The sequence below is a fragment of the Desmodus rotundus genome, chromosome 3 (genome assembly GCF_022682495.2).
Source record: "Desmodus rotundus isolate HL8 chromosome 3, HLdesRot8A.1, whole genome shotgun sequence".
In the NCBI taxonomy this organism is placed as follows: domain Eukaryota; kingdom Metazoa; phylum Chordata; class Mammalia; order Chiroptera; family Phyllostomidae; genus Desmodus; species Desmodus rotundus.
The window spans coordinates 130,069,946-130,082,202 of record NC_071389.1 but is presented as its reverse complement, the minus strand read 5'-3'; positions in this window follow the sequence as shown (position 1 = coordinate 130,082,202).

Here is a 12,257-nt window from a genome sequence, read left to right as displayed (position 1 = left end):
CTTTATACTTAGCACTTTACATGTTATATTTAATCCTTAAAAAACCTTGTGCAGTGGGTACAATGATAAAATCCATCTTACAGATGAGGAAACTGAGGTTTATAAATGAGGTTACACAGCATACCTAGAGCCACCAGGTTGCCGTGTGATGAACAGGGATTCAAGCCCATTCTGCCAGGTTACAAAGCTCCTTAAACCATGACACTCGATTCGTTCCTTGGAAGTCCCGTAGTCCCTTTGGCTGTGTCAGTTCTGTGCAGTGTACTTAGTCTATGTAACATTATTTTTTTGCTCTTATATATGTCTTATGTTTCCTGTTCAGTTGTAAGCCTTTTAAAGTTACGTACTTTTGCCATATAAATGCTTTCTGTACCCTCAGTATAAATCTCAGTGCTAATGAATGACAGGCCCTAGATAAAGTTTGTTAAATGTATCAATTGCTCAGGATATTTTTTAGGTTAATTAATTACTTGCCTAATGGAATTTCTTTCTTTTTTTTTTTTTGCATGCAAAGCTGAGGCATTTTTCTTTCTAATACATCTCAGCTCCTGCCACACATTAAGTACTGTCCCTCTTTGATATCTCTCTTTTATGGCAGGTTACTTAGAAGGTTTAAGTGACAGCCTCAGCACTCCATAGAATTCCATTTGTAATTATGAAGAACTAATATGCATGGAAATTTCCGGAAGTAGGTTTAATCCCTTTGGCTCTCTTGCAATCAGGTGAAACTTCCTAAGTGAGCCTTGATTGTGTCTCCTCAGTCTTTCACAGATAAGAATTTCAAGTCTCTACAGATACCTTTGGAAACTGCGAGAATTTGCAGTAAGGGCGAAGCAGCAGTCTTCAGCAGAACTGTGAGAGTGGCAGGTTGTGCCCTTCCGTTCGTGGGCAGCGTTGCTGAGTTCATTGTGTCTCTCTTTCCAGCCGCTGAGTCTCTGTCTAACGAGATAAAACCTACAATGCCATCAAGATGGTGATAATCCTCAGCAATTTATATCCCATTCATTTCCCCCACACATTTTAGTTATTCATTTTCCAGCATTCTGAGGTCCAGTAGTGCTGGAGGCTGAGATGAAGTCAGATTTTCTTCATGCAAAGAGAACAAAGTGAAATTGAAGTTATGTACCTGGACCCTGGCACCGCAGCCCGAGATAATAATACTTAAGGAAATTCATAATTTTCACAAAGGATGAAATAAAATTCTCATCACAAAATTTATTTTCACTTCCTTTCTTATGAATAGAATTATATTACAAACAATTTACAGGAGGTGATTGCTCTGAAATTAAACAAAACTAATGGTTTTAGATTCTTTGATCAATATTCAGGTTTAGAAAAATCTTTGCAGACCATTTATGTCTCTATTGCTGACCTACACAAGTTTGCAGTGCAGAACTTGCAATAGCTATAAACACATGCAATTTTATTGATTCATATACACAATACCTACTGTCAGGATGGGTTTGAGGTGAAGTACAATAAAAATACAAGAATAATAGCCGGGAACACAACTCATTGCAGGGTTATTATGGGAATTGTGACCATAAATGTGAATCTTGGTTAGGAATGTGTCTGGTTAAAATTCAAAGAAAATGTGACAGACAATGGTTTAAATAAGAAAGAAGTTAATTTTTCTGAAGCAAAAAGAAGTGATGAAGCCCAGGGCAACCCATCAAGTCCATCAGGGACCCCAGCTGCTCCCGTGCTCCTGCTCCACCCTTAAAGTGTGGCTTCCATGTTCTGGTTGCAAGATGCTGCCTTCACGTCAGGTGTTTTGACTGTGTGACAGGCAAGATAAAGGGCAGAGGCAAAGGGCTGACGGGCACAGCAGCAGAATTCGTGCCTCTTTAAGTAGCTTTCCTTCTGCTTAGATCTCATTTGCTAAAATTTGGTCACAAGGCCAAAAGGGATGCATGTCAGGTGAGTGGTTTTAGCTGAGCACATTGGAAGTTGAACAAAAGAGGTTTGTTTTGTTTTGTAAAGGTAGAAAGGGAAAATGAATATAAAAATCTAATATTTGCCACAGTTACTGATTTTAAAGATAGGCACATCTAAAATCTAAATGTCTAAATTGTTTTTAGAAAAATATTTAAAATAGAAGCATAATATGTAGGCACAAAATAGACAGGGGGAGGTTAAGAATAGTATAAGAAATGGAGAACCCAAAGAACTTACATGTATGAGCCATGGACATGAACTAAGGGAGGGGGGATGCTGGAGGGTGGGGGGCAGTGCAGGGAGGAGGGGGAGAAAGGGGAGAAAATAACTGGGACAGCTGTAATAGCATAATCAATAAAATATACTTAAAAATAAAAAATAAAAATATTAATGGAAATGAAGAAAAAGAATGAACAAAAATATTTGAAATGACCCAAGAGAATAGCCTTTCTCACAGGTGTGAGGTGATAGCTCGTTGTCATTTGGATTTGCATTTCCCTGATGCTGAGTGATGCTGAGCACCTTTTAATGTGCCCGTTGGCCACGTGTATGTCTTCCGTGAAAACACTCCGCCCTGACCGGTGTGGCTCAGCTGGTTGGGCATCATCCCACAAAGGAAAAGTTTGTGGCCTCGTTTCCCCAGGTTAGGGCACATGCCTGGGTTGCAGTTTCGAGTCCCAGTCAGGGCGTGTGCAGGAGGCAACTGGTGGATGTTTCTCTCTTGAATTGATGTTCCTCTCCCTCTCTTTCTTCCTCCCTTCCCGTCCATCTAAAAATAAATAAATTAACTTTTTTTAAAAAAGTAAACAACACTCTCACTTAATTCTGCCATACTTAAGGGCCCAAGAAACCTTTCTTGAGGCCATCCCTAACTGAACATGGAAGGAAGGAGCACTTGGAGGAAGGAGCTTGCTGCTCTGATGCAGAACGTGAAGGCTGAGAACAGTGCCGGACAGAAAGGTCAGCTTTGGAGCAGCAGAGGTCAGCATGTGACTTTTGTCACATGAAAGATGCTCATGGGTCCTTCCAGGGTAGCAGGGTCACTGAGTGTTCAAATGTCTGCGCCATTTTGTCCCTGGAAGCCAGTGCTTGCTATAACCTACCCTGTGATGCACATCTTTATATAACTTCCTGGGCTCTTATCTAGTTACAGAGCCTAGATGAGTATTCTCATGCTGTACTCCTAGAAGTAGAATTGCAAGACTGGACATTATAAACATTTTTCAGCTGTTAACAAATGCTGCCAAATTAACCTTTCATTATGGATCCACACCCTCTTCCCCGCTGGTGGTATATCAAATTTTCCTTCACCCTGTTAACAAGGTACTATACTATTCGAGCATCACCACTCTGTTATGTGAAATACGTTTTTGGTACTTAATCACATATTACTTTATTATTAATGAAGATGAACATTTTTATGTTTATTGACCATCAGTATTTTATAATCATTGCTTTTACAAAAATTTGCATCATTCTTTTTTATTACTCTGAAAAGCCTTTATATATGAATAATTTTAGCCATTTTCTACTGAAGTTTCATTCATACAGTTTCCTGCTTATTTTAACTCAGTTCATGAAGTGTTTTGCTGTTGATTTACAGGTATTTTAAATTCGTAGGAAATTAAATTTAGAAATCATTTTATTTTTACTTTTACTTTCAATGTAAAGCTTGGAAATTTCCACCTGCATTCTCTTCTGCCACATTTTTATTTTCCATTTAAATATTTTAATTATATCAATGTAATTTTGTTTCTAAATAACTGATTTTTCTCTTGGAAATGGCTCACATTTTTCTTTCTTGTATTATAGTAATTTCTGCTTGCATATGAATGTAATGGTTGTCCAGAATTTTGTTTTTCTTAATACTGAGTTTTGTTCAACAGGTAGTTATATTTTGTGAGTCAGCATGATTCTTTCCAGGTTTGTTTTTCAGCTTTGTTAGGGCAGGTCTAGACTTGTAGTTACTCTAGGGCTACATTAGCTAGGCGTTCAGCAGAGCCTTTCTGGGAGTCTCTACCAAATGCCTAGGGCATCCAACAGGCCCTTTCACCACGACGGGTGGGAACTCAGATGTCTCCCAGGTCCATGTGGGTTTTGGTTGTTGTTCAGCTCTCAGCATCCTGGTAGTTGGTCCTTCCCTGATGGTTCTTTTTTTTTGGTTTCAAGTATATTTTATTGATTATGCTATTACAATTGTCCCATCCTTTTCTCCCCTTTATTACCCTCTGCCCTGCACCCCACATCCAACCAGCATTGCCCCCGTTTGTTCATATCCATGGGTCATACATGTAAGTTCTTTGGCTTCGCCATTTCCCATACTATTCTTAACCTCCCCCTATTTTTGTACCTACCATTTATGCTTCTTTTCCCTGTACCCTTTCCCCCATTCTCCCTCCTCCCAATCCCTGCTGATAACCCTCCATGTGATCTCTATTCTCTGATTCTGTTCCTGTTCTAGTTGTTTGCTTAGTTCATTTTTGTTTTTGGTTTTTTAGGTTCAGTTGTTGATAGTTGTAAGTTTGTTGTCATTTTACTGTTCATAGTTTTTGATCTTCCTCAATTTCTTAGATAAGTCCCTTTAACATTTCATATAATAATGGCTTGGTGATGATGAACTCCTTTAACTTGACCTTATATGGGAAGCACTTCATCTGCCCTTCCATTCTAAATGATAGCTTTGCTGGATAGAGTCATCTTGGATATAGGTCCTTGCCTTTCATGACTTCAAATATTTCTTTCCAGCACCTTCTTGGCTATAAGGTTTCTTTTGAGAAATCAGCTGATAGTCTTATGGGCACTCCTTTGTAGGCAACTGTCTCCTTGTCTCTTGCTGCTTTTAAGATTCTCTCTGTTTATCTTACTCTTGTAACTTAATGATGATGTACCTTGGTGTGTTCCTCCTTGGGTCCAATTTCTTTGGGACTCTCTGAGCTTCCTGGACTTTTGGAAGTCTATTTCCTTCACCAGATTGGGGAAGTTTTCCTTCATTATTTGTTCAAATAAGTTTTCAATCTCTTGCTGTTGTTCTTCTCCTCCTGGCACCCTTATAATTCAGATATTGGAACATTTAAAGTTGTTCCAGAGGTTCCTAAGCCTGTCTTCATTTTTTAAAATTCTTGTTTCTTCATTTTGTTCCAGTTGGATGTTTATTTATTCTTTGTGTTCCAAATCATTGACTTGAGTCCTGGTTTCCTTCCTGTCACTGCTGGTTCTCTGAATAGTTTGCTTTATTTCACTTTGTGTATCCTTCATATCCTTCATTTATTCTTTCATTTTGTGACCAAGCTCAATCAGTTCTGTGAGCATCCTGATTACCAGGGCTTTGAACTCTCCATCACATAGGTTGTCTATCTCCTTATCACTTAGCTCTCTTTCTGGAGTTTTGCTCTGTTCTTTCATTTGGCCATATTTCTTTGTCTAGGTGCACTTGTTAAGTTGTAAGGGGGAGGAGCCTTAGATATTCACCTGGGCAGGGCAACCCTCCTTGCTGCACTGCAGAACTGCCTGTGGGGGAGGGACCAGAGAGGGAACAGTGCAGCTTGCTTGCTCGGCTCTAGCCCCACTTTCCAATGAACCCTCCTGTGAGACTGGGAGGCTATTCCACTGAGGCAACCCCTGCCGTAGTCCATAGTCAGCTCTGAGTCTCAGTTTCCTGTTCAGACAGCCCTGCCCCGCATGGTCTGCTGCCTTGCCATGAGTTCTCTCTCTCCACCCATCTTACCAGTCTGGTTGGTCTGGTTGACTCCTTCTTTAATTCCTTGGTTGTCAGAGTTCCATGAAGTTTGATTTTCTGGCATTTCTGGTTGTTTATTGATTTTAGATTGGTTGTTATCCTCCTTTTGGTTGTGTGAGAAAGTGAAGGGTTTTGACCTATGCCTCCATCTTGGCTGGAACTCCAGCTTATTCTTAATTATTCAGCAAAACATTACTAATCCTTCCTGAGTCATTTATTTTATATATTTATTGATCAGCATTTATTGAGTGGCTACTATGTGCCAGGCACTCTTCTAGATGCTGGAGGTACAGGACTGAACAAAGCAGATGAAATGCTCAGTCTTTATAGATACATTTTATTGAGGAGAAATAGCCAATAAACAGGTAAACAAGAAAACATTATGTCTGAGAGTGATATTTTATGAAGAAATATAAGGCAGGGTAGGGGAATAGAGAGTGAGGGCATGGAGATACTGAAAGTTGATATTTAATTAAGGACCAAAAGAAAATGAAGAAATGAGATAAGGAGCTCTCTGGAGAATGACTGTGGAAGGAGAGGGAACAGCAAGCAAAGGCCCTAAGGTGGGGGTGCACGTTTGGCATCTATGAGGACCATTAAGGTGGCAAGTACAGATGAGTGGCATAGGCCAAGGGGAGAGTGCTGAGTGATGAGGCCAAGCAGTTGCTAGAGGCAAGGCCATGGAAGGTCTTAGAGAACTTGGTAAGGAATCCAGCTTTTCTTTTGAGTGAGATGGAAAACCATGGGAGAATTTTAAGATGAGGAATGATATGACCTACATGTTTAAACATTATAACTTTGACTGCTCTACGGAAAATACACTGGAGGGGAGAAGGATTAAAGCATAGAGGCCAGATGTGGGCTGTTGAGTTTACCAAGGTGAAATGCAATGGTGTCTTGGAACAGGTTATATCAATAGGATGTTGAGAATAATTAGATACTGGATGTATTTCAAAGGTAGAACTGACAGAACTTGCTGATATATTGGGTATGTGTCAGAAAGAAAGGAGTAGTCAAAGTAACCTTGGAGGTTTTGGCCCTTACTGAGGTAGGAAAACTATATGAGAAGTAGGTTGTCATAGAGAATGGACTGGAGCTGGAGAAGAGCAAGGGTTAAGTCTGAGACACATTACATTTGAGATGCCTATTATACATCCAAATAGAAACACTAAGTAGGCAAGTGGATATATGAGTTAAAGGGTGAGGTCTGGGCTCGAGATAGAGTTTGGAGTCATCAGCACATAAATAGCATTAAAATCATTAGACAGGATGAGATCATCCAGGATGAGTGTGGGAAGAGAAGAGGCCTGAGCCCTGAGGCACTTCACAGTTCTGGCATCATTATTGACTTGATCTATAACTTTTGACAAGTCCCTTGATCTCTGTGCTTCTCAATTTCTAATACAATACTGAAGAGTAAAACTATGTGAGCCACAAATGAAAGCCATATATGTAATTTAAATTTTTCAGTAAGCCCATTAAGGAAAGTAAAAAAGAAAAGTGGAATTAATTTTAATGATATTTCTTTAACACAATGTGATAGGCAGACTATAGGATCCAAAGATGTCCAAGATCCCTAAAATGTGAGTAGGTTTCTTACATGGCCAAGGGACTTTGTACAAGTGATAAAAGTTAGGGACCTTGAGATCAGATTATGCTGAATTACTCAGATGGGCCCAGTCAAATCCCATGAATCCTTAAAAATGGAGATTCTTTCCCAAGCTGTGGTCAGAGAGATGTGAGGAAGGACGAAGGATGAGAGAGAAGATACTGCTGGCTTTGAAGGTGGACCAAGGAGGCCACTAGCCAAGGAATGTGGGCAACCTCCAGAAGCTGGAAAAGGTGAGGATGCAGACCCTCACCTGGAGCCTCCAGAAGGAACACAGCCCTGTGACAACCTTGATTTTGGCCCATTGAGACCTGGATCAGGCTTTTGAACTACAGAAATGTACGGAAATAAACATGTGTTGTTTTAAGCCACAAAGTTTGTAATAATTTGTATGGCAGCTAATAGGAGAGGAGTATACTCAATATACCCTCAAAATGAGTATTCCCAGGGGAGGTCAACATAAAAACTAGTAAGAAATTTTACATTCTCTTATTATACTTAATGTTTGAAACTCGTATGTATTTTTACAGGTACAGCACATCTCAACTTGGACTACACTTATGTGACAGTGGCTATTATTTTGGACATTGCTCTTCTAACTAGTGCGGTGAGGACAAGGCAGAGCAGTTTAGTACAAGGAGGATGTGCCTGATGGTTGATTTTACGTGTCACCGTGGCTGGGTCAAGGTTCTCAGATATTTTGTCAAACATTATTCCAGAATTTTCTGTTTTTGTGAAAGTGGTTTTTTGGATGAGATTAATATTTAAATCGGTGGCCTCTGAGTAAAAAAAGATTGCCCTCCATAATGCAGGTGGGCCTTAACCAGTCAGTTGAAGGTCTTAATAGAACAAAAAATGACTTCCCCTGAGCAAGAAGGAATTCTGCCAGCAGACTGCCTTTGGAGTCAAACTGCAAATCTTCCCTGAACTCCCACAATCATGCAAAACAATTCCTTGAAATAAGTCTCCCTATTTACACACCCTGTTGTTCCCGTTTCCCTGGAGAACCCTATTACAGCATGCATCTGGGACAAAGGAAAGACACCTATCATGCTTAAACCTCCTCCTCTCCCTGTGTCCGGAGTCTGCAATTTTGTGGGACAGTGATCACTCTGGGGGGAGAAAGATGTGAACAGGGGGTGGGTAAACGGGGCGGGAGCAGTGGTGCCGTACTGCCAAGGAAGGCGAGCAAAAGCAAGTGTGAGGGAAGGGTCTGTGTTGGGATAGATTTTGGGAAGAGAGAGCATATTCTATTTCAAGTCAGAGAGAGAACCAGGGAGTTCGGATCTGCAGTGTTGGGAAGGCTGGTTTCACTCGGGTTGAAGCATTTTGATTTCTGTCAAGGGCCAAAGGAGTGGGCTCTGTATTAGACTGGCGGGGCTGCCATAGTAAAATACCTACCACAGGCGGGGTGGCTCAAACGGTGGAAACTTATTTCCTCACATTTTGAGGGTGTTGGGAGTCCAAGATCAAGGTGCTAACAGGGGTGGTTTCCTCTGAGGCCTCGCTCTTTGGTTCGCGAATGGTCCCCTTTGCTGCCTCTCACATTTTCCCTCTGTGTGTGCACCCCTGGTGTGTCTGCCTTTGTCCCAGGCTCCCCTTCTTAGATTGGACTAGGGCCCACCACTCTAAGGAGCTCAGTTTAACTTAATCACACCTTTAAAGGCTTTATCTCCTGAAAGAGTTATATCCTGAGGTCTTAGGAGTTAGGGCTTCCATGCAGGAATTTGGGGGAGACACAACTTAGCCCATAAAGTGAGCCCACTTCACTCTGCCTCACAGACTCCTAACTGAAGAATTAGTATGATACTTAGTTCATAGTAAGTGTTGAGTGAATATGTAGAGATGGGGTTTTGAAGGACTCTCGATGAAGTAGGACATATATCAGGGTACAGTACAAGCCTGGGTGGCTCTGAAGTCACAGTGGGTTCCAGGGATGGGGAGGCAAAGAGACCCCCTGGTTCCTTCCTAGCCTTCGGACACAGCAGTGACCCTCCTGGCTAGAGGCACAGCAGAACTTAGTGAGTCACTCAGCCCATAAATTCCTGCCCCAAGCCTGCCTAACCTGAGTCACCTGGGTCTGAGTCCTTGCTGTGAGAAGCCCATGGGCACATATTTTAGGGAAATGTGAGAAGATGCGGTAACCTCAACACTGACAGGAAATTAGTCAGGAACCTGTCTTCCAGTTCCTTTATAATTTATAAGTCACCTGACTATCTCACATTTGCTGGAGGAAGCATTGCTTACATATGCTGAAATATGTTCGTTTTCCCATGAATTACATAAAAATTCTTCACTGTGCTCAAGGAAAGTGGTGAGTCAGGCATTCTTACTGTGAAGAGCATCGTTGTCTGCCTGAGGATCAGAGGCATTTGGAGATAGAAGGACAGAGCCATTATGAACTAAGCCGGAGAGTTTATACGGTGCTTCAGAGAGAGGGAGAGACAGTGCAGTGCTTTTGGAAATAAATGTCACATCTCTCTCTTTCCCTGAATTGTCCGAGTGTCTCCTCACCCTTCCTCCCCTTCTGACTGCATTCACCTACCTGTGGGATTTCATCAGGAAATTTCAGGGGGAGGGGACAGCGTTCGTGAAAGCATAGAAATGTGAGTGCATGAGGAGAGCAGGACAGGTGGTTAATATCTGGGGAGACGGTAAAAGCGATGCTAAAGAATTTCCATGGTAATCTGTAGGGAGGAGGAAACATGGGAGGTTTTGAAGAAGCAGAGTGACATGACTTGAGTCTGGTCCGCAACCTGTAGCTGCCTGTGTTTGCAGGGCTCGTGAGCTACAGAAGGGTTTTCATTTTTAGTGAATGTGCTGCCGACGTGAGCACAAAGGGTTTTACATTTTTATTTTTATTTTACTTTTTAACCCTCACCCGAGGACATCCTCACTGATTTTAGAAAGAAAGGGGAAGGGAGGGAGAGAGAGAGATAAACATCGATCAGTTGCCTCCTGCAGGTGCCCTAACTGGGGATCAAACCCACAACCCAGGGGCATGTATCCTGACTGGGAACTGAGCCCATGACCTTTCCTTTCGGTTTACAGGATGATGCTCCAACCCATTAAGCCACACTGGCCAGGGCAGTTTTTACATTTTAAAAGGCTTAGTAAGAAAGGAAGGATGGGTGGTCGTCAGATGTAGGAAGAAGAGAAGATGTGGGAGAAAATGCATTGTCAACAAAGCCCCAACTATTTTACCTTTCGGATAAAGTTTGCTGACCCTGGGTTAGATTTAGAAGACAATAAATCTACCATTTATGGAATGCTTACTTTATACTAGGTTTTACTATCCGTTATCTTAACATGTAAAATTGAGGCACTTACTTGTCCAGGGCTATACAGTGAAGTGAACGAACTAGGATTTGAACACAGGCTGCCAGCTCTTAAGTTACAGCTCTTTCTGCTCTGAACAGTGAGGCTGGGTGTTGGGAGGTGGTTGTGATGCTTCTGTGCCCCTGAAGGCATCGAGGGCTAGAGAGCAGGGAGGGGCCTGAGCAACTCCTCGCTCAGTCTACAGGTCTTGACGTGAAGGTGAGGGAGAGCAAATTGTCTCATCTGGACACTCTTCCTGGACATTCGCTTCCTTGAGATTCACCCCGGCTGCCCTCTCTTCTCAGGCTCTCTGCCAATGCTTTGCTCATGTCATTTACTTTTTAATCAAGCTGCCTGGTGTAGTGAAGGGGACAGTAGAATGGAGAGACTCACATTCCAGCTCCGGGCTTGTCATTACTGAGGCCCGTGGCCCTCTGCACCTGGCAGACATTGGAAGCGTGATGCCCACAGTTGGGGAGGCCGTGGGAGAACCAGGACACATGCCATCTATGGCAGTGCTTTTTGGTGAAACCTTCCAAGAAGCCAAATTGGAAAATTCTGGAAACTTACCTTAAGAAAATAGATAAAATCTATTTAATAATAGAGTAATACAATAATAAATAAAAATTCCACTAAAGTATCCATAATCAATACTATTTACATAAGAAATAAGTTAGTAATAACTTAAAAATTTGAAATTAGGGTAATGGTTGAGTAAGTTTTTATTTTCCTGAAAAAAGTCAGGTGGCCATGAAAAATTAAAATTATAAAGACTATGTGCCAACCAAAAAAAAAAGGCTTGTTTCCTTTGTAACTTATATAAATGTCTCATCACAGGGTTGTACACCTGAAACTAATATGATATTGTACATCAACCTGTAATTTTTTAAAGTGGTTAAAAGGCCCACAAAACAGGTGATTGTGTGTGGACCGAGACTGTAGCCCATACGGCAAAGCGAAAAGGGTGTGTAAACTGATTTTTTCCTCTCTTTTTAAATATCTTCCTTTTAAGTTTGTATAATATTAATTTTTATGAATTCAGGAATCAAAAACTGTGTTAATGTCTCAGTGCTTTTGAATAAAGGTTGCTTAAAATATACAGCACATGAATTGGTTTTCTTGGAAATAAATAGAAAGCTGAGTGGATGCTTTCGATAATTGGAAGGTGGTGCATACATTTAATGTTGCTTTTCCAATAGTGTTTTTGGTCAAGGGGACAAATGGCCAAGCTACTGTTGTGGTGTGAGTTTGTGCCTTCAGCAGCCCTCCTGTTGGGACCGAGATGTGCAGGGGGTGGAATGGTAGAACCTGTTTTTTTTTAAATTGATTTTAGAGGGAGAGGATGGGAGAGAGAAAGGGAAGGAAGGCAGGGGGAGAGAGGGGGGGGGGGGAGAGATCGATTTGTTGTTCCACTCATGTATGCATTCATTGGCTGATTGCTGCATGTGCCCCAACCAGGGATCGAACCCAAAACCCTGGCCCACTGAGATGACACTCTAGCCAACTGAGCTACCTGGCCAGGGCTAGACACCCGTTGTTTTTGTCTGCCCAGTATCCACTCTTCCTTGGTAACATTTCTATTTTCCTTTGAGGAACTATTTTTGCCTCATTTCTGTGGCTCTGGGGCCGGGGTCATGACCTAGGCTTGGCCCAAGT